This window comes from Ornithodoros turicata, chromosome 10 (genome assembly GCF_037126465.1).
Source record: "Ornithodoros turicata isolate Travis chromosome 10, ASM3712646v1, whole genome shotgun sequence".
Classification (NCBI taxonomy): Eukaryota; Metazoa; Arthropoda; class Arachnida; order Ixodida; family Argasidae; genus Ornithodoros; species Ornithodoros turicata.
In genome coordinates, this window is record NC_088210.1 from 24800317 (window position 1) to 24822289 (window position 21973).

General features: G+C 46.4%; 1 long non-coding RNA gene across 1 annotated transcript in view; it reads right to left on the reverse strand.

The window, feature by feature from the left end:
- LOC135370356 (uncharacterized) overlaps window positions 1-21973 on the reverse strand; it is a 76736-nt gene that overhangs the window by 17234 nt on the left and 37529 nt on the right. Inside the window, exon 2 of the long non-coding RNA XR_010415308.1 lies at window positions 11546-11605. This is a non-coding gene — a long non-coding RNA (uncharacterized LOC135370356). The remainder of the gene's footprint in view (window positions 1-11545; window positions 11606-21973) is intronic.

Genomic DNA, 21973 nt, shown 5'->3' on the forward strand with positions numbered 1-21973 from the left:
TTGGAAACCGGTCGCACTCAAATAATTGATTGATTTTTTAAAAGAACAAAATGGAGATGTTAGTCTCGAGCCACTCGCGCGGGCAATACGCTGTATTTTACACATACCGTAAGATTACTCGACTGTGCTCTATTAATTTAGGCAGCGCGTTGTGCTGTGCGAACACATATAAGCGACGTATATGATCTGGGTCTGCAAACGCCATGACGCCGAGAGGGACAGAAGGAGAGCACGGCGGCTCAGTAGGTCAGAGTAACCGGCGGAGGACTGGCAAGCCGATCCTGGCCTTGGCCGTGACCTTGAAGGTCTCGTCGAAGGTGACAGCAGCCGAAATCCCGACGCCGGAAACCTTTTAAGTGGCCTCCGTGTTATATAATCGATCTCTGGGGGGGCATCACAAAGTGATGATGGGGGAGCGTTGACTCGTGAGCAGCGAGACGTGCTATTTCAGTAATTTGGACGTTAGAGCATCACCTTCGATGGGTCCCGCCTCTGTTTGTTATCGGGTGCGCCCCATATGGTGCTTTCCCCGCTATGTAGGCACTGGGAGTAGCTGTTCGGTCGGTTATCAACCCCCACGGCAAGATCTTCTCGCAGATGTCGGACGAGCATTCTTCGCTAAGTGCTTCGTTATTGTTTGATCGAGTGGACGTTATTGATTTTGGGATGGCCATTATTGCCGCCTTCGTACCGCTGACTGGCTCGATCTTCCGGCACTTTGCGATCTGCGCGGTGATGGAATGGAAGAATAGACGTAACAGTCGGATAGGCTGCGTCCTGTCAAGTAAACTTTCATTGTGACCCTCCAAGTGTATCTACGTTCTAAGAAAAGAAGGTGTGAAAAGGTGGTAACTTCTATAGACACCACCTCTATAGGTCAACATAGCGTCTGATAAAGGGCGTAAAAGGGAGGTAAAAGCAATTATGATATATCGAAATTGTTACAAAAAGGCGTACGCCCCCTCGCTCACCGAATCAGAAGCGTTAACCCTACCATTCGTAGTTAGCAGGTAGAACTTTGCAACCTTTTAGGCACTACATACGCGACAGCTATTACCTCCTAAAAGGTGCGACTGCTCCACCTTTTTTTTTCTAAGTGTGTAGCATTTCTGAGAACCATAGAGGTCTTCAGGGGTTGATTCTACACTCTTATAGAAATGAACTTCACCGCATAGCACGCTCCTGACCGACCATCGTTTCGAATGATATCGTTATCTACATTGATCTGATGAAAACAGGAGGCGTACGCCTTTTTTGTGACACATATGCTGTTTATAACTGTCACAAAAAAGGCGTACACCTCGCGTTTTCAACAAATCAGGGCAGATAACGATGTCATTCGAGATGATAGTTGGCTAGGAGTGGGCTATGCGGTGAAGTTGATTCTTAAGAGTGTACGATGCGAAGATAAACTATATCTTTTCCACTTCAGACACACGTTCTTCACATGTTCGTGTCAGCGGAGCCCATGCTGGGTGTTTTAACCGGAAAAACACTTGCACTAATGACGGTCTTTGTGATACTACGCTCTAGAAAAATTACTTCACGCTGTGTGCCAACTCCTGCCATGAATGCCAGCATTCGAAGAGAGTGGGGGCGTACGCCTTTTTCTGTGTCCGTTATCATTAGAGAGCGGATCTGCCAAACGGTTTGCGCAGAGTGTGCTATGCGGTGAAGTTCTGCTTTTAGAGGCTATAAGGGACGTTATTCTTCAAAAGTGCTTATTAAGCAGCACAACAAGGCTTGTCCTCGTTGCTCCGCTACACTTTATATCAAGATTTGATTCGCTGAAATTTTTTTTCTGCGCCAAGTTATATAAGAAAAAAGGATACGTCAGGTTCTTAGATTTCGCGTCTCTTCTGCCAAGTAGCACACCCTGAGGCGATGCCATAGTAGCACATACATGCAATGTGGATACCTACATGCATGCTGCACATTTTTCATGGGCGTTAGCCAAGAAAAACCTGCTTCAATTGCCTCTCCGCGTGTTCAGATGAAGCCTTATCGTTTCGGCGTATTTCGGCTCGTCCACTTGCTGCACATCATAGGAATTTTGCACACAGAGATTCAATTGTCGCTCCACGTTGCAAAATTGGACGAAAAACTATGTACATATTTGTTCCGTGTGGTACTAATCTCTAACAAAAATAAAAATAAATTGGGGAACAATTACATCTTTTAGTTCCCTTCTAAGATTGCAATTACTCCTCAGGTCAGTCCTCTGAACCTAAAATTCACTCCCCAACACTTCAAATAGTTCGTAATGGACCAATAGTCGTCGTCGCAACGCATCTATATAGTGCCCAAAAATAACTAAAAACACTCGCTTTTTCCTAGACTGTATCGAGCATATTGGCAGAATGGCCTCTCGGAGACGTTCGTAATGCCCAACGGTTCCTCTAGTGCATATTCCACGAAAAAGAAGATGATGAAGAAGAAAGAAAAAAAAAAAGAACAAGACAGGGGGTCCTAACTTCAAACAGCTATGTCTTCGACACGACCGAAAGACCGTTTATCTCAAACATGGGAAGCGTACAGGTGGCGTACACTGCTCCACCGGTTGCGTCAAGTATGCACAAAAGCCTCGAGCAACAGACCTGCCGAATGGAACAGGTGACAGTCGTGCAGGATGATCGCCCGATGAGGTCATGCCTCGACAGGGTCTCAGACCAAGCCCTTCCCATTCATGATTTACTCTTTTCGAAGAGCAACAAAGGTGACATGCACCTTAGTCGGAAACTTAACCCCAGCCGGAAGTCTTTTGAAAACCGTCTCATATAGAGATCGTTAATTCACGCAGCTAACTCTCGCATATAATCGTCTTGCCAGCGAGAGAGAGACAGAGAGAGAAAGTATATGACATGCGCACGCGCCTGCCTCTCGTTGCGAGACAAGGTCACAAAGAAAGGGGTGCGCTGCAGGTTCTATTCAAATGCAGGCATGGGAGCCATTTCAGGAACGACGGGTCACGAACCTTGAGCCGCATATATGCTGCAGATGTCGCGGAACTGTAGTGAGGCCATTCTACAGGGGGGGGAGCACACGTTGGCTTCCTATATATGCCGGTGAACTCCTGCACGACGTTAACGATAACCGCAATTATCTTGTGTATTGTCAAGTGGGACGAGGTAGTATAAATAAGGCGTTCGCTGAATTTTCTCACCCACGTTTTTGTTTTGTTCGTTAAGAAAACGTTTACAACAGTGGTGGCTGCAGGGATACGCTCTTACAAGTGAACTTCACTGCATAGCACGCTCCAAGCCAACCACAATCTCGAATGATATCGTTATCTTCCCTGATTTGTTGAAAACGGGAGGTGTACGCCTTTTTTGTGACAATTATGAACAGCATAAGTGTCACAAAAAAGGCGTACGCCTCCTGTTTTCAACAAATCAGGGCAGATAACGATATCATTCGAGATGATGGTTGGCTTGGAGCGTGCTATGCGATGAAGTTCATTTTTAAGGGTGTATGTGTGTGTAGTGATGATAACGAGCAAAGTTTCAATATACGTGAGAAAAGACATTGAACCTCTATCTTGGTTTGCGTAAATGGCTTTCATCGCTAGGTATACGGCACTTTTCTACACGGGGGTCAATTTATTAGAATGAACGTCAGCGCACGGGCTTCGTTATACTAAACTTGCTGAACAGTTTTGGCCATGTTCATAGAAACTGGAGCATATAGTTAAATATTTTTAGATCAACATATGGGCACGCCGTGTGAAAAAGATCGATTGACTGATTACATTTGATCTGATGTATTGATTTGATTTGAAGGGAAATAAATTTCACGAAAGAGGAAATACAAAAGCAGAGCATAACCATGCAACAAGCGTATGCATAACCGTCAGATTCAGACGCAATACACTGGAAAATGTCAGGACGTGCGATGTGATATGGTGATGTGTCAGTAACCATCCAACTGTAGGCGTTTTCCGAAACTGAATTTAACAAAAAAAAAAAAAAAAACAAAAAAAAACACACATTCAGCTCGAAATTAGGCTAAAAATGAAATCAATGAGAGCAAGCTGGATTCCATGGTTACGTGCACATCCCAATTCCGTAAACAACCGTTGATAAATGACTCCGCGCTCTCCAGACACAGAAAACAAAACTCCGCGTGGGGATTTTTTTCCCTTCCTGTTTCGCATCTGGAAGACTTATCCTCTTCCTACATAGATATGGAAGAGAACAGAACAACATGGTAGTCCTCCCCCCCATTCCCCGTTTTCCGGCAACAGCCGGGTTAAATAAGATGCCCTCGTCACTTTGTGCTGCCCAGTTCCGGGCTGTTACGGACAGCGACACATTGCCTCCTTGATCTTGTGCGTCGTTTTCGACTCCTCAAGAACGAGACCTTGAGATATCTCAGTCATGAACAGCTATAAAAAGACATGCGGAAGTAAACATCTCATGTTGGTTCTGTATTACGTTTCACCGGTTCCCTTTAAACAGAAGTACGCGACAGTTGCCGAAACGGACGACTTTCTTATTCCAAGGTGAACATGCTGGTGGCTAGCCCGAAGCACTACAACATGGCCGCAATAAACGAATAAGAGTGACCCTGTAGAGGCAGGCAAAACAGCGAGCCTCGACGGATCGTTAAAAAAATAAATGAAAAAGAAAAAGGGGAGGAATTAAGTATCCACCACGTGGGTCTTGTTGTGGCTGCACGGTTATCGACAGACGTTCCACTGAGGCTCTCTATTTCGGATGTGGTCTCAAGGCTGCATGTACGCGTCTCTCTTCCTGGTAAACGCAATCGGCGATTAAAGAAGAACCAACTCTTTTAAAGAGAAAGGGAGAGGGTGAAGAGAGATAAAAAAAATGGACCAAGGCCTCAAGGAACGACGATGTGTGTAGGAAAAATTTGAGCAAAAAGGATGCATCGCAGACGATGTCTGCTGGACGCAGACACGGAAGCGTCCGCCGTGGCAGTCCATTGATCACGTCAGTCTGATCGGCCAGAATGGCCGCCCAAGGCCGAGCGGTTCGTACGTAGACAGTCGCACTACTCATTTACGGCGACTTGCCCCACTTCAAAAGGAGTTCCTCGAATTCTCACGCAACACCCTCGACAACTGTCAGAGCGATGAAGATACATATCTCCTGTCCGGCTGGGAAAGGCGGCGTTCTTTACTTCCGAAACTGACTCCCAATTTCGTAATCCTTTTTAGGGATGACGTTTCTTATTCGGCCGGGAGGTGGACGGCTTGCGTAAGCCCTGCTGGCAGATGTTGCTGGACCGGATGTTGCTACGGGAAAGGTAAGCTGGTTGTAAACTAGCAGTAAAACAATAATCTACATTCTTAAAAATGAGCTTCACCGCATGTGAGCACGCTCCTAGCCAACCATAATATCGAATGATATCGTTATCTGCCCTGATTTGCTGAAAACGGGAGGCGTGACACTTATGCTGTTCATAATTGTCACAAAAGGCGTACGCCTACCGTTTTCAACAAATCAGTGAATATAACGATATCACTCGAGATTATGGTTGGCTAGGTGCGTGCTATGCGGTGAAGTTCATTCCTAAGAGTGTAGTTTTTCCATCGGATCTCCACACTCTTAAAAATGAATTTCACCGCATAACACGTTCCTAGCCAACCATCATCCCGAATGAAATCGTTCTCTCCCCTGATTTGTCGAAGATGGGAGGCGTCCGCCTTTCTCTGACAATTATGCAGAAATGTTAATTGTCACAAAAAGGCGTACGCCCCGCGCTTTCCACAAATCAAGAGTGATGGAGGTATCACTCTCTACAATGGTTGGCCTTCAGCGTGCTATGCGGTGAAGCTCTGTTTTAAGAGTGCACGTTTAATTACAGTAATTACGGTAATTAAGAATAACGAGTGTGTTCCAAAAGCTCTGCGAAGTCGTACTCGTTTCGAACTGCACGTTTGTGGCGACGCATCACGACGTTAAACGCGAGACGTTTTTCCCACTTATCCAAAAAGTACACTCTTAGAAATGAACTTCACCGCATAGCACGCTCCTAGCCAACAGTCATCTCGAGTGACATCGTTATCTGCCCTGATTTGTTGAAAACGGGAGGCGTACGCCTTTTTTTGTGTGACAATTATGCTGTTCAGAATTGTCACAAGGAAGATGTACGCCTCCCGTTTTCAACAAATCAGGGTGGATAACGATATCATTCGAGATGATGGTTGGATAGGAGCGTGCTATGCGGTGAAGTTCATTTTTAAGAGTGTAGTAGGCGTCTTATCGTCACAGGGAAGGGCATGGGTTTTATAGGATCCTAGAGAGAGACACCTCATTTTAAAACCTCAGCCAAGTGCTGTTCATTACTCTAGAGCAGGTCACATTTTAAGTAGGGCCTACGTCGTTATATTTTTCTACATAATCATCACGATCATCATCAACATCATCATTCTGTTTCGTATTAAACCGTAACGACACCAGCAGAAGCTGTACCTACTATCGCTCCGTATCATGCCTTTAATCGGAGGTCTTAATTTTTTTTTCCTCTCGCCCTTGTACGCCCTTGGCGGTCTCTTGGCAAAGAAATCCGATAAATGTCGAGAAAAATTGTGTTCGGCGCCGCTGTATCGTTTACCTGTAAATACAGTTTCTCTCTCTCTGCTGCTGTTGCCACAGACGAATAGCCAATTGGTGCGATTGCGGGTACTTTGTATGGATGTAACCCATCCACATTCCCGGGTAGTTGTAGCTCCCAGGACTATGCATCATTTCTGACCAGAATGCACGTCTTGATGTACTGGAACAGCGCCATCGACGTTAAACTTCCGTTAGAGACTTTTATTTATTTATTTATTTATTTATTTATTTGTTTATTTTTATTTTATTTTTGTGCATCGGATAACCGTAAGGTCGTAACCGAAACTGCCCTGCTGTAGCTGGTACATGAACATTTGGGTACCGGGAAGCCAGCTTGCCATTAGCTGGCAGATTTTCTTCCTGTGTGCCTATATAGCCGTCTTGCTGACTCACTTCAAATCTTGTCACCCTTCACTCTCAAAAATGGACTTCACCGCATAGCACGCTATTAGCCAACCATCATCTCGAATGATATCGTTATCTGCCCTGATTTGTTGAAAACGGGAGGCGTACGCCTTTTTTGTGACAATTATGAACAGCACAAGTGTCACAGAAAAGGCGTACGCCTCCTGTTTTCAACAAATCAGGGCAGATAACGATATCATTCGAGATGATGGTTGGCTAGTAGCGTGCTATGCGGTGAAGTCCATTTTTAAGAGAGTTGTGTTTGAAAGTCACGAAGACTGATCAGAGAATAAAGTATCAATAAATAAAATAAATATAATTATCAAGTGAAGTGACCGTCGGCCACCACGTTGTCGGCCACTGCAGCGCCATGCGGTCGCATTGCAAGCATGATGCAGCTTATTAAAAAAAGGAAAAAAAAAAAAAGGGTGCTAAATATTTTGTGACTTTCCATACCTAAGTGCATACGCCCAGTCAGCAAGTGTTTACCACTGTTTACCAAGTTTACCAGGCGTTTACCACCCCCACCCACTTTTCCTTTACTATACCTTCTTTTCTGGTTATTTTGTTGAAGTGTTCGTAGTTCGTGTAATGTAGGCGTAGGTGTACTCAGGTAGCCGATCCGGCCTTGTCACGACTCACTTCCCAATATTTCTCCCATCATCCTCATCATCATCAATAACAAAAAGTAACGTGGCAAATCGCCGCTGAGTTCCGAGGACAATAACAAGTGTTGCACTCTCAAGTCTCAATAGCCCCATATATAAACTCTCGACGTATTGCAAAACACGTTATCCATTACGCATAACTGGAGTAACATACCTACAGGCCTCGCGTTGATGGTGTTGGTGATGCGATAAAGAAAAAGAGAGAGATCATGCAGTAAACGCTTGGCTTGCAACTCTTAAAAAAACGTTCACACACAGGGCAATGGAAATGCACGGAAGGAAGACACGGACACCAAACGGGCCGGCTACCAATACTAGTAGTGTAGACATTCCATGGGAAGAACCAACCACCATCTTCACCGCAGTGCACGTTTCCAGCCAACCACACAATTCAGAACAGAACTTCACCGCATAGCACTTTGTCCGCCAACCATTGCCACGGATGATAGGGTTACTGCTTCTGATTGGAAGAGCGAGGGGGGCGTACGCCTTTTTGTAGCAAATATCATATATCCGAATTGCTACAAAAAGGCGTACGCCCCACACTCTCTTCAAATCAGACATCATTCTTTCCCTTAATTTGCTGAAAACGTGGGGATGGGGGGGGGGGGCGTACGCCCCGCGCTGTCAACAAATCAGGAGTGATAACAATATCATTCTGTGCCATGATTGGCCTTCACCGTGTTACGTGGTGAACTGTTTTAATAGAGCCGGTATTAAAGGGACCTTGAAAGCCTGTTTGACAAGCCTACGATCATTTTCAATTTCTAAACATACACCTGTGAAATATGGAGTTGAAAATGGTCCAAATAGCGAAAATATTTGATATTAACCACGGCCGTGAACGACGGCTGCTACGACACGCCTGCGAGGTGAACTGACCATGACATCATACACAGAGCATGTTGCCGATTCGCGGCCGGTCTCTTGCGAGCAAACTGCAAAATTTCCAAGCAAGCTTGCAAACTTCGTCATGAGTTATGTTTCAATTTGACCTGGAGCTAAGATCGTATCTAATCGTTGACACATAATCCTACCAGAAATGTAATGTAGCTTCACGCTGGTTGTCAGCATGATTACCGGAGCAAGTTTTCCTCTCTGAGCTGCTTCTTCGTCGGAAAATATCTCTGTCGGTGGCCTTTTGGGAGCTGCTGCGTACGGAACGATTCCTACACACTTACAAATGAACTTCACCGCATAGCACGCTCTTAGCCAACCATCATCTCAAATGATATCGTTATCTGCCCTGATTTGTTGAAAACGGGAGGCGCACGCCATTTTGTGACAATTATGAACAGCATAAGTGTCACAAAAAAAGGCGTACGCCTCCCGTTTTCGACAAATCAGGGCAGATAACGATATCATTTGAGATTATGGTTGGCTAAGAGCGTGCTATGCGGTGAAGTTCATTTTTAAGAGTGTAGACGCTGTGTGCATCGCATAATCTCTTCCTCTATCGCTGGCAATTTGCGTCTCGCCATATTCTTACTGATTTCGACGGCAGATATATGACGTCGTTGTTGTCCAAGCCGAAACCATGCACCCACGTGGTCCCGCGGGGTGTGTGCTCCCGGTCGTCCACAATTGGCTGAGAGGACTGGGCGTTGATGACGCAAGCCCGCTTCGAAGGGATGTATCCGGTGGTCACGCCCCGCTATTTTTGCGTGGTAACCGCGTCCCCGGTGCACTGAATGTGGTTAAAGGTCTGTGTGTATGATGGTGAGGGATCGTGAGAACCGTTTCCGACAGAGTACTCTGAATTCGCGAAAGTCATTTCATGGTTCCTTTAATGGCGAATGTCAAAACTGTTAGAAGTGAAGCCCTGGGGGAATGTGCGTCCTCGGCAGACTTCTAAGGGAACTCTGCCGACATATGGTCTGAAAACGTCTGAGGAAAACCTAAGAAAAACTCGAGAGAGCACAGCCGGCACCGGGATTCGAACCAGAGTACCTCCCGGTCTCGCTTCACCGAACTAACGAACTTCGCCGCATAGCACGCCCCTAGCCAACCATCAACACGAGTGAAATCTTTCAGGGCCCTGATTTGCTAAGAACGGGGGGCGAGAACCATGTCATTCGGGATACGTGAGGCCAACAACGGCAAGCCGGTTCGTCACCACCACCACCACCACCTCCATTCGGGATGACGGGTGTAAACGCAACTCTGACCTGTCTTCGCTTCGCGCTACACCATTAATCCACCCTCTCATGTTAACTTCTTTGAAGTGGGGTGGGGTCCTGTGGATATCACGGGGACACGTCCCATGTAATCATCCCTTTTCCATCGTTTATTGTTGTTGTTGTCGGGGGTGACACGCGAGAGCTTCACTGCACGACGCGAACGTACTGCAGAAAAGCTGGAGCACGTCAGTCCTTTCTGTCACACACGCTTAAAGCAGAACTCCACATAGGACGTTGAAGCCACACTCTTAAAAATGCACTTCACTGCATAGCACGCTCTTAGCCAACCATCATCTCGAATGATATCGTTAGCAGCACTGATTTGATGGAAACGGTAGGCGTACGCCTTTTTTGTGACACTTATGCTGGTCATGATTGTCACAGAAAAGGCGTACGCCTCCCGTTTTCAACAAATCAGGTCCGATAACGATATCATTCGAGATGATGGTTGGCTAGGAGTGTGCTATGCGGTGAAGTTCATTTCTAAGAGTCGTTGCATAGAATGATACGTACCTTTATCCCTCATGACTTGCGGAAAGCGCGGGGCGTACGCCTCCCGTTTTTAACCAATCAGGGGGCAGAACGATGTCGTTCGGGATGGTGGTTGGATAAGAGCGTGCTATGTGGCGAAGTTCACCACCACCACCACCACCATCTGTTTTAAGAGTGTATTCATTGACATGCCTAGAACATTTGAAAAGATGAAACAGAACTTCGCCGCATGGCACGCTGAAGGCCAACCATTGTACAGAAAGATACCGTTATCACTACCGATTTGTGGAAAGCGCGGGGCGTACGCCTTTCTGTGACACTTAACACAACCACATAAGTGTCCCGAAAAGCCGTACGCCTCCCGTTTTGAACAAATCAACAGTGGTAAAGGTATCATTCCGCACAATGGTTGGTATTCACCATTCAGCGTGCTATGCGGTGAGGTTCTGTTGTTAGCGTGCACCAATAGGGAAGTGTTTCGCGCCTTTGTTCACTTCATACGAGTTCTTACCACAACCCCAGTGTTCTTTTTATTCCAGCCCCATTGTAAAAACAGAGTGGTTGCAGGTGGTGGTGGTGGTGGTGGTGGTGGTGCTGAAAGAGTTCGCCGTTGTCGGTCTCACATAGGTGAGCAACGTCGCGACTAATGCTCGGGGGGAATGTGCATCCTGGGCAGACTTCTAGGAGAACATATGTCTGCCCCGACATATGTCTCACAACGTCTGAGGAAAACCCAGGAAAACAGCCGCGGACAGCACAGCCGGCACCGGCGTTCGAACCCGGGTACCTCCCAGTCTCGACGTGACCTGGCGGACAAAAACAGAGGGGGGGAGGGGGGTAATGGCAGGATAGGCTCGCCGTTGTTGGCCACACAGAAATGGGCGTCGTCACGACTATAAAAAAACAAAACAGAAACAAAAAAAACAACAACACAAAAACAGAACTTCACCACGCAACCAGCTCCTAGCACACCGCCATTCCGGAATGGTGGTTGGCTAGGAGCTTGTCGTGCGATGTCATGTCCTGTTTTAACAGGTGCATCGCATACTTGTTCAATACATAGGACAGGCGAATTTGTTCTATATGTGCCTCTATGTTGGACGAAGGCATGCTCTCGGTTATTCCGATTAACCCCAAGCACCCCAAAGCACCGAAGCACCCCATTCACAGCCACCAAAAACTGGGTGTTGTTGTTGAGTCATTCTTTCAGAAAGCTTACCTCCTTTAGAAGCATCTTCTCGACTCAACGCATTATTGCCGACTCATAGCTCACGGAAGCCTGCGAAAAGTAAAAATAAATTAATGTCAGACAACATCTACGCCTTGTGATCACGTGTTTGCAATGTGCCCGATGGGGGAATACCCAACTTTTATTGAATGACGCTAGGGGACTACCTCCACACGTGACCTTCGAGAGAAGATGACGACAAATCTCTATAATATTCCTACTGTGCCTACACCATCCGTGTCCTTTCGTACAGAAACAGTTCTGCGGTGCGTGGTGGGCATACCTTAACGGCAAAAGGCCGCAGCCCATGCGGTGCTCGCCGCTGTGTTATCCTATAGGCTATACGACAACCAGTCTAAACGCATGACGCACTTGTTAGAGTCACTTAGGGCGCACTTTCTCAACGATACAGACGTTCGAATTCGCAATATGTCAGCCACGTGCTCAAAATAATAATAATAACGTCGCTCGTCTCTGGCCGGGGACTTGGCAGCCGCGGAGCAGACGACAGCTTGCAGAAAATTTTCTTCCTGAAAGGCGAACCGCGCGCGTATTACAGTCGAAGGGTTGACAGACGTCGCATCAGTTTGGTATTAAAACAGCAGTATAGTGGCCCTCCTGTAGTGTGATAAGTGCGCCAAGGTCGCCAAATATCGCGTGACCATTTGGGGCGGACTCTCGGAATTCCCGCCCAGTGTCTCGGCCATCAGTGTGTCACGTTTATACGCCGGTCCGTGCCCCGCCTCTGCCTTGCTTTATGAAAACACAAAAAATATCAGATCGCTATCGCCGTTTTCACATACGTTCCAGGGCCACAAACAACGGGTGGAAATTTTTCGGGGAATTATGTTGTTGATAAAGTGAAGAGAAGATTAGCAGCTATGGATTTCACGTTATCTGTGGCACCGACGCTGCCCAAGCAGGGCAGCTCTCTGAAAGAAGGCGCTCCACTGATAAAACACGCGGCATAGCCACCCACGTGTATAGAGTGCTGGACAAAAGTTTACGGAACACGTTCCGGCGCATTCCTTCCTCAGAGTGATACGCTAGCAGCGAAAGGTACCGTACGGACTTGCTAACAGGTGACTGCACTCTTAAAAATGAACTTCACCGCATAGCACGCTCCTAGCCACCCATCATCTCGAATGATACCGTTATCTGCCCTGATTTGTTGAAAACGGGAGGCGTACGCCTTTTCTGTGACAATTATGAACAGCATAAGTGTCACAAAAATGGCGTACGCCCCCCGTTTTCAAGAAATCAGGGCAGATAAAGATATCATTCAAGATGATGGTTGGCTAGGAGCGTGCTATGCGGTGAAGTTCATTTTTAAGCGTGTGGGTTACCCAGGCACACGTCTCTAAGTTCGTACGCGGTCCCATTCGTTGGCAACAAGAGCCACATGAGGCGTAAGAGACGGACGTGCCTTTGAGAAAAGAGCTCAGTTCTTGTCGTGTCTGTTCCGCTTTTTGAAACCAGCCACGCACCAAATTTTGAAATCACAAAGAATCCAGTAGGTGGCCCGAGACAGACGTCTTTATGAATGGATCCCTTTACGTGAGGCATGACGTCAAGGTACAATCCCTGTGAACGTAGTATCACGTCGCTAGATCAAGGGCGACGGAGGTCGCCTCATTTGTGAGTCAAATATGTGCCTTGGGATTCCAACAGGTGTCGTTTCGACGTCCTAATCTCAAGCCCTGCTCGACTTTTTCCTTTTAGAGATTACACGACGATGCCAGACAGCTGGTGCTTCACACACCGAACGTATCCATAACGAAAACCCGAGACTATATCCGTGCCATTCACACGAGCGATATTCCCCAGAACATTCCAGCAGAAGATGCGCAACGTGTCATAGCTTTCTGCGCTCAACATCATGTATTTTCGTGCTCTTTTAATAATGTGGAATATTCTGCACAGCCTCATCCTGCCACGTGATCAAGTGCAAGCGATCAACATCATGTATTTTCGTGCTCGCACGAGTGAAATGAAATGCCGCTCAGCCACAAGATATTCCGTAGCAGACGACAGGGCCGATGGTGTCGTCTGCTTCGCGCGCAGTGTGCGACTCCCGATATTCCTGCGCCGCGCGACTGCTCAACATATTGTATGACGCGGCAGAACTTTCGACACGTGAGCTGTGGTATCCTTTTTCCTCCACCGGAATATTCCGTGGGGACGTCGCGCGTGTGAATACATAGTATGTACACTCTAAAAACAGAACCTCCACCTTACTGCACTCTCTGCGGACAACCTTTGAGCTGGATCATGCAGTTATCGCTTCTGACTTGACGACGGAGCGGGGCGTACACCTTTTTATAGCAGTTTGGACATATGTCAACTGCCAATAAAAGGCGTACGCCTCCCATTTTCAACAAATCAGGAGGGAGAACGATGTCGCTCCGATTGACGGTTGGTTGAGAACCTAGTATGCGGTGAAGTTCTAATTTTAGAGTGACAACGTTCTCTTCCTTGATTTGACGAAAGCGGGAGGCGTACGCCTTTCTGTAACACCTATGCACTTATGTTAATTCTCACAAGAAGGCGCACGCCCCTCGCTTTCCGCAAATGAGGAGTGGCAGCGCGGTATCATTCTGTACAATGGTTGGCCTTCACCGCATAACATGCGCACGGCCAGACAACAAACACTCAGGATGACACCGTTTCGTTTCCGGATTCGCTGAAAACGATTTTGTAACACCTCGTGTGTCCGCGTGAAGCGGAGAGAAAAGGGGTACGCCCACCGTTTATTATTTATTTATTTATTTGTCTTTTTGTTTTTTTCTTTTTTCTTTCTTATGTTTTTTTCTTTTCTTTTCCTTTTTTTCTTGGTTTAGGGAATAGCAAGCCGGTGTGCTGCATGGCTGACCTTTCCCCTTTCTTTTTCTTTTTTTCTGCCAATAAATCCCCCACACACAGTTTTCAACAAATAAAAGACAATGTGGTGCCATTCTGAATGTTGGTCGGCCGTGCGCGTGTTATGCGATGAAGTGTACGCAGGACTGGGAGGTACCCGGGTTCGAATCCTGGTGGCGGCTGTGCTGTCTGCGGGGTCTTTCCTGGGTTTTCCTCAGTCGCTGTCAGACATATGTCGGCACTATTCCCTTAGAAGTCGGCCCAGGATGCTGATTCCCCCAGAGCGTTATAGTCGTGACGTTGCTCTACCTCTGTGAGGCCGACAACGGCGAGCTCTTTCATTACACTGTTAACACAGAATTTCACCCCATAGCACGCTCCTACACTCTTACAAATGAACTTCACCACATAGGACGCTCCTAGCCAACTATCATCCCGAATGACAACGTTCTCGCCCCGGATTTGTTGAAAACGGGAGGTGGAGCCTATTTTGTGCTCATTATGCACGGCACAAAATAGGCTCCTCCTCCCGTTTGCAACAAATCAGGGGCAAGAACGTTGTCATTCGGTGTGCTGGTTGGCTAGGAGCGTGCTATGAGGTGAAGTTCATTTTTAAGAGTGTAGCCAACCATCATTCCGAATAATATCATTCTGTGTCCTGATTTGTTCAAAACAGGGGGGAGGCGCCCACCTGGGACAGATTATCTTGCCCCAGATAGGCGCCTCCCCCCTGTTTTGAACAAATCAGGACACAGAATGATATTATTCGGAATGATGGTTGGCTAGGAGCGTTCTATGGGGTGAAGTTTTTTCTAACAGTGTAGCACCACCACCGTCGCGTTTACAGTGTGGAAGGAACTTGCGGGTTGAAATAAGGCTACGACAAGGATGGAATTAACACTGCACAAAGGAGAAGACAAACGAGAGAATCCTCCATCTGGGGCACGCTAGCGGATATCCTCTACCCCGGTGGGTCTTCTGCCGAACGTTCCGCTAAAGCAAGAAACCGTATTCTCTTTCTGCAGAAGACGGGTCTTGCTCAACGACCCCTCTAACACTTTGCTCTCCCCGACGACCTCATGCATCCTCTACGCATCTCCACCCTGCATCCTCTATCCTCCATCCGTCTTTCTTTTTTCTTTTTTTTTTTCTGGCTATAGTCGTGACGACGCCCACTTCTGTGTGGCTAACAACGACGAGCCGATCCTGCCATTACCCACCCCCCCCCCCCCCCCCCCCCCCCCCCGGCGCTCATTTTTAAGACTGTGTCGCATGCCCGTCTCGGGCCGAAGCAGGTGTCATTACAACAACCAAGAGTAAAACCCAACTAGTAATGACGTTCAAAAATATATAAAGATATTCCTCACGGTTAGCCGTGCACGAACAGAGTAGCCTATGGGGAATGTTGTTCGTGCGAATATACGGCATGTGTCCTGAGGCGACGAAGAGGAAAACGTGCCGACATCTGTATGAAAAGCCGCTCGGAAACATGAGGGAAACCTTTAGACAGCTCGGTCGGTTCGGTGGACTAAATTTTCCTGTATCCCTAACCTGCCTCCTTATAACTACTGAACTTCACCGCGTAGCACGCTCTGCACTCTTAAAAGTGAACTTCACCGCATAGCACGCTCCTAGCCAACCATCATCTCGAATGATATCGTTATCTGCCCTGATTTGTTGAAAACGGGAGGCGTACGCCTTTTTTGTGACACTCATGCTGTTCATAATTGTCACAAAAAAAGGCGTTCGACTTCTGTTGTCAACAAATCAGGGCAGATAACGATATCATTCGAGATAATGGTTGGCTAGGAGCGTGCTATGAGGTGAAGTTCAGTTTTAAGAGTGCAGACTTCAATAATGATGTAGACAATCGGAACGCTGCTCTAACTCCCTATACTTTCATTCAGGGTCACACAATATTTAGGCGGTTGCAAGGCGTTACAAGATCAAAGAAGGGTAGGAAATCCAGAGAACCGGAAAGGAAGTTCCTCAGGACGAGAACCGCCGATATTTCGAGCAGAGACTGTTTTTCTTCGGGGACTTGATCAAAGTTGTTGTTGTTTTTTTTTTATGACTTCAAATTCAGCCGTCTGGCTCCGCCTTCCTCTAAAACCGAAGTCTGTGGCGTCAAGCACAGGCAACCCTTGGTGCCCTGCAAACAAAATGCTGTTTATTCTATACCGCTTGAGTGCGGCTTTGTGTATGTCCTGCGCGCAGACAGGTCGCTGTGTGAATGAAAGGATTAAGGAACACATGGTCAATGTTAAAAAGATGTCTGGTCACTCAGAACTTGTAAGCCACCTGAAGGAGCGTCAGGGCTGTGCGCCACGTTTCGAGGACACTGTATAGAGCTTCCGTAGAAACCCCTCAGTCATCGAGTCTGTTTCAGGGATCGTTGGAAATAGCCAGCAGAGGGAATGTGATATAAGCAATGCTTTCTTCTTTCCTTTTGCTCCTGTTTTTTGGCAATATAAATTGGTTGGCAATACTGTGTCTGAGGATCTGTGTGTGTTGTCCCCTGTTTTGTCTATTTCAATTCGTGTTGGACATCGTCTTGCGCTTCCGTTGGGTAACAACACCGCATCTTGCGGCTTGGGCCCCAGTACTTTTAAAAACTAAATTCAAGTCAAACATGACAGGCAACTGCTAAATTGAAAGCGAAAAAAAAAAATAATAATAACAAAGCCGCAAAATATCACCACCCATTCGGCATACGCAAATCGCGTAAGTTGACGTATAGAATAAAATAAACAACCAAGCAAAACAAACAACCAAACAAAGACACCCATACGACCACATCCCGTTCGGACAAAAATAAGCAAAAAAAATGGAACAGTGTGAAAGCAAGTAACAAACATGAAGCGCGCACAGGAAAACCACCTGCGTGTTCAGAGACTGATTCCCCTCTTCCCAGCATGTGTCAAGGAGCATGCATTGAATGGTCCGAATGTATGGGGGGGTTCGCATAGCGATGAGGCAGTTCAACCCGTGCCGATGCATCCCGTACCCATTTTATTTGTATAGTTACATTAACTCGCGATTTTCCCCTTCGCCTGGAACGAGCAACCCAGATTATTTTTTCTTGTTATTGTTGCCAGCTTGAATACAGAGGCAGATGCATGTGGCATACCAGACCGGATGTGGCTACCCTTTTTTATGATACGCACAGTCATGGCGACCGTCTTGGGCAATCCTTCTTTTACCTGCTGCGGACGTCCGTCTGTTTTCACTAACAGCGCGCCTGTTTATTTACAGGACGGACTACAAAGGGAATGCTGCGAACATCTGAGAGATGGTCGAGGAAAAAATATGCGGCGCGGGTGTACGCTATAGCTCCTTTAGGGTGCGTGTGTGTCTAAGCCTTGTTGGACGCTCACCTGGTTAAAAAATCTGCAGACGACAGGATAGTAAAAAATCGCGTGCAATGACACCTCGGAGTAAGTTTGGCAGCTGTGTCTGCGCCTCGTAGGATGTCTACGCGCATTACGATGGTCAAACTCTGCAGAAAGGCGCGGTTTCTGCATTAGTACGCGGGGTTTCCGCTTTCATATTTATGTTACGTTCATGAGACCACGCATACTACCTAAGCCACAGCAAAATTCAAGGCAACATCACCTGCACCATGCAATTCATTGAATCTTCCTAAGGTTTCCGACGCAGACGACAAAACTGTCGTCTGCTAAGTTTTTGCCATCTGCTACACACCGGCGGCTCCTGGGAGGCAGACAACTATACAATTTATTTTATAGTGAACACACACTATTTCTGCTGGTGGAGGTCTGACACCTTCACATGGGGTTGCTAGACTTTCTCTCGACTATACTCATTTCTGTGTTTGAAAGTCTGGATAATGGAGCAGAATAACGCTTGGAAGCATGATATGGATCCCACAGCAATAAAAATAATTTACACTTGATTCGGATCGCAGTTTCTCTCATTTTCCATTAATCAGACTGTAGAAAACTTTCTGTGAATATTATCCAACTGCTTTTCGGACGACGATCCCATTTGGAGGCCACCACTATGGAAACAGTCCGCTGTAAAATTCCGCCGGTGCGGTGGAACCTTCAATGTCGTTAGTGCGCGTATTGACAAGGGCTTCTAGATAAAGTTACATAAACAAGCGATATTTTGGTGAGCGTCGCAGACAACATATAGGTTGTTATTCCAAAGTGGCGCGCCCAATATCGGCGATGGCGGGATAAGATTATGGCGGTTGGAAGAAATGGAGGAAAAATAAATACTCCAAAGATGCAGAGCTGAGGTCCTGTACTTTGCCCTTGCCCGTGAACTGGGCTGTGGTCACGTAAAGCAGAGCTTTGAGTAGGACAAGAAAAACACAGATTGCTGCGGCACGAAACGCGGCATGTCATTTCGTGCGGTCCTACACGGACATTCATACTAAAAGCGGTACAAACCTTGCAGTGCAGTCCTTAAAAGTAATGGGAACGGACGGACTGTGTGGGCTGTGTGTTGGGTTCTTCCCTTAACGCCACTTTTAAGGACTTCACTGTAAGGTTTTTACTGCTTTTATGAATTCCAACCAAAAAGCCAGGATGCATACGCTTGTGGACTACACGGACAGTTTTAATGAATTTTTCTGCTTAATGAACCACACTTCAGTCGCCCATGAAATGTCTACTTTCACTCTCATTGTCTACGCAGAGTAACAACTACCAAGTTACCAAATCACCAACTACCACTTACACGGTTACCAATTACCAGTTACCAAGTTGCCAATTGCCAAGTATCAAGTACCACGGTAACAATTTTAGTTTGTGTAAAACCACTTGCGTCCTCTTCTTTTTTTTCCCCCTCGCATCACGTCTACTGTACAACGCAACACAACACGGTTTCATAAATTGGAGCTAACATAACTGTCTTTTCACCAAAGTACTCTTGAAAGGTTTTAAGCGATTGTCATTTTAAAGGAACTTGGGATTGGTTGTTTTGGATTCGGCTCCAATTGGCAACCGGCCACGCGGTTCAAACATATCAGAACTAATCCACGTGGAAATTATTACATTTCAGAATATTACGTGCGTTTTGAAGCTGTCAATCTCGTTTTTTTGAAGTAGCATAACTTGCATTTTACTTAATGAGTGGTCACATTGACATCAATGCGCTTTCCAGATCCAGAACTCCTTGCAGTGATATCCCCTGCACATAATGAAGAGACGTCGCTCACTGACACACTGATTGTCCCGCATTGTGAATTCTACTCTTTCTTCTACTCCTATAGAGTGTTCTCTTGCGACACCACCAGGCCAGCTTATCCCTCTCTCTCCTTCAGTGCGGAAGCTGTACCAAACCAGATCGCACCGCAAACCTACTGCCACGCCACCATAGATATCAAGGCCACGGTATCACATTCCACTAAGCAACAGGCAACATCGAGAGTCCCATTTTTTTTCCTCTCGTTTTTTTTTTCTTCTCCACTCCATTCATTCCAACCGAAGGCTGGCCCTCATCCAAAGCTACACTGTAATCCACCAACTTCCAGTAGAATTCCCCCACTGTGTAATGATGTACATGTCTGGAACATGTTACACAGTTACTTTATCACCCTCCTATGTAACGGAATACACATATCGAAGATAGGATCTTGCTCACACCGTGATAAAAACGAAAGAAAGAAAGGAAATAGTCTCCGAATTCCGACGTCTTCCTTGACCATAGCGACAGAGACGGCTGTACTTCCAGTCATCCTCGACCTTGATGTGAGGGCATTATCAGCGTTCAATGCATGGAGGTAAAAAATAAAACATTTATAAAAGAAAAAAAGGGACATGAAAACCGCTAGCGCTATAGTTCGATGCCGGTACGCGTGTTTCGAGTGTCATTCCCAATCCAGCATTTTTTTTTAATTTCCCTCTAGCGCCGCGAAGCAACTGTGGCTATGAGCGGAGTACAGATGTGGGTATATGGAGAGAGGACAGCAAGAAGAGGAGCGGGACAAGGGCGTTAGCAGGCGTCCTGTGCCGACCAATCCTGTAATAATCACATAATCAGTAATAATATGTAATACATTTTTGCTCATGACCAAAGCTGTCTCATGACGTAAAGTAACGAATTCCCATAATCATGTAATAAATTTAGCGCTAAATATTGATGAGGGATGATACAATCGAAAAATGCATTTAATCATTAAAAAGAAAAAAAAAGAAAGGAGAAATAAACTCAAGCAAATAGTGTAAGCAGTGGAACGACATGCTTGCTTTCGCTATAGCTGTCTGATTGGGCTTCATGAATATCGCTAGGACCGTGCCCTCTTAAAAATGATGATGGTAGTGGTGATGGTGGTGAAATGGATCTGAAAAATGTGGTGGTGGTGGTGGTGATGTTGAAAGGGCTGAAAAATGTACTTCACCACATAGCACGCTCCTAGCCAACCATCATCCTGAGTGATATCTAACGTTCCCCTGATTTGCTGAAAACAGGGGGGGGGGGGGGGGGGGCGTACGCCATTTCTGTGGCATCATGCAGTTCATAATTGCCACAAAAATGGCGTACGCCCCCACCGTTTTCAGCGAATCAAGAGAGAGAACGTTGTCGTTTTAGCAGGAATCAATTCTTTCCTTACAACTCTATTCGGCATCAACAACGAGAGCGAAAGCTGCGGAAAAATAAAAATTAGTGGAACTCATGCGAAGATTACGGCTCTGTGGATGAGACAAATGTTAGATAGAAGGGCGAGGACGGCAGCCGAGCTGATGGTGACGGAATACCCCATATCCCATACCCCAAATCCTGGGACTGAGGAACACAGGCGGGATGGAGGTTCGATCCGAGATTTCTTCGATTTTTTTTTTAAATTCCGTGTTAGTGCCGCGAAGCAACTATGGTTATAGCGATGAGTATACAGACGTGAACATATGGAGAGAGGACAGCAGGAAGGAGCGGGGGACAGGGAGGACTTTGGGATTCGTGTTGTCTTGTTTTGCGTTCCTCAATCTCAGGGTGTTGCCTATATACCGGTCTGATACAAATAGGTTATTTAGTTCCGGTATCCGCGTATGTATTCAATGCTTGTAACTTATCCAATCAAAATTGTGAATGAATGGGCCAAGTGTCCTGTGCAAGATGTCCGCCTGTTCATGTCGAAGTGGCGCCATCCAGCACTGCTGTCAATAGTCATACGAAATAGGAAGGAAGAAAGAAAGAGAGAGAGAGAGAGAACGGAAGAAATCAAAGTAGAATAATTTCTTCCGTTGCACAGAGCAAAAGGATCAAGATCTCATCTGGGGATATCCACTATGCATACGTGCGGCTATCGTGTTCACCATAAATGTAAATGGATCGATTAATCACAACGATAAACGGGTGGTGTGAGATAGGAAGAAATAGTTCAAAAGATACTAGGCGTAATCGCAAAGAGCAGACAAAAAGACTGTCATAGAAGTAAAAGGCACGCACGGTACCAATGTAAAGCGTGTCACGTTTCATCGGTCCTTCCGTTCGATTTCTACACTGAACTCACACCGGCACACTATACACTGCGCTGCGCCATTAAACGATTTCCTCATTGCCTATTACAATACCTTGAAGGAAGCAAAGGGA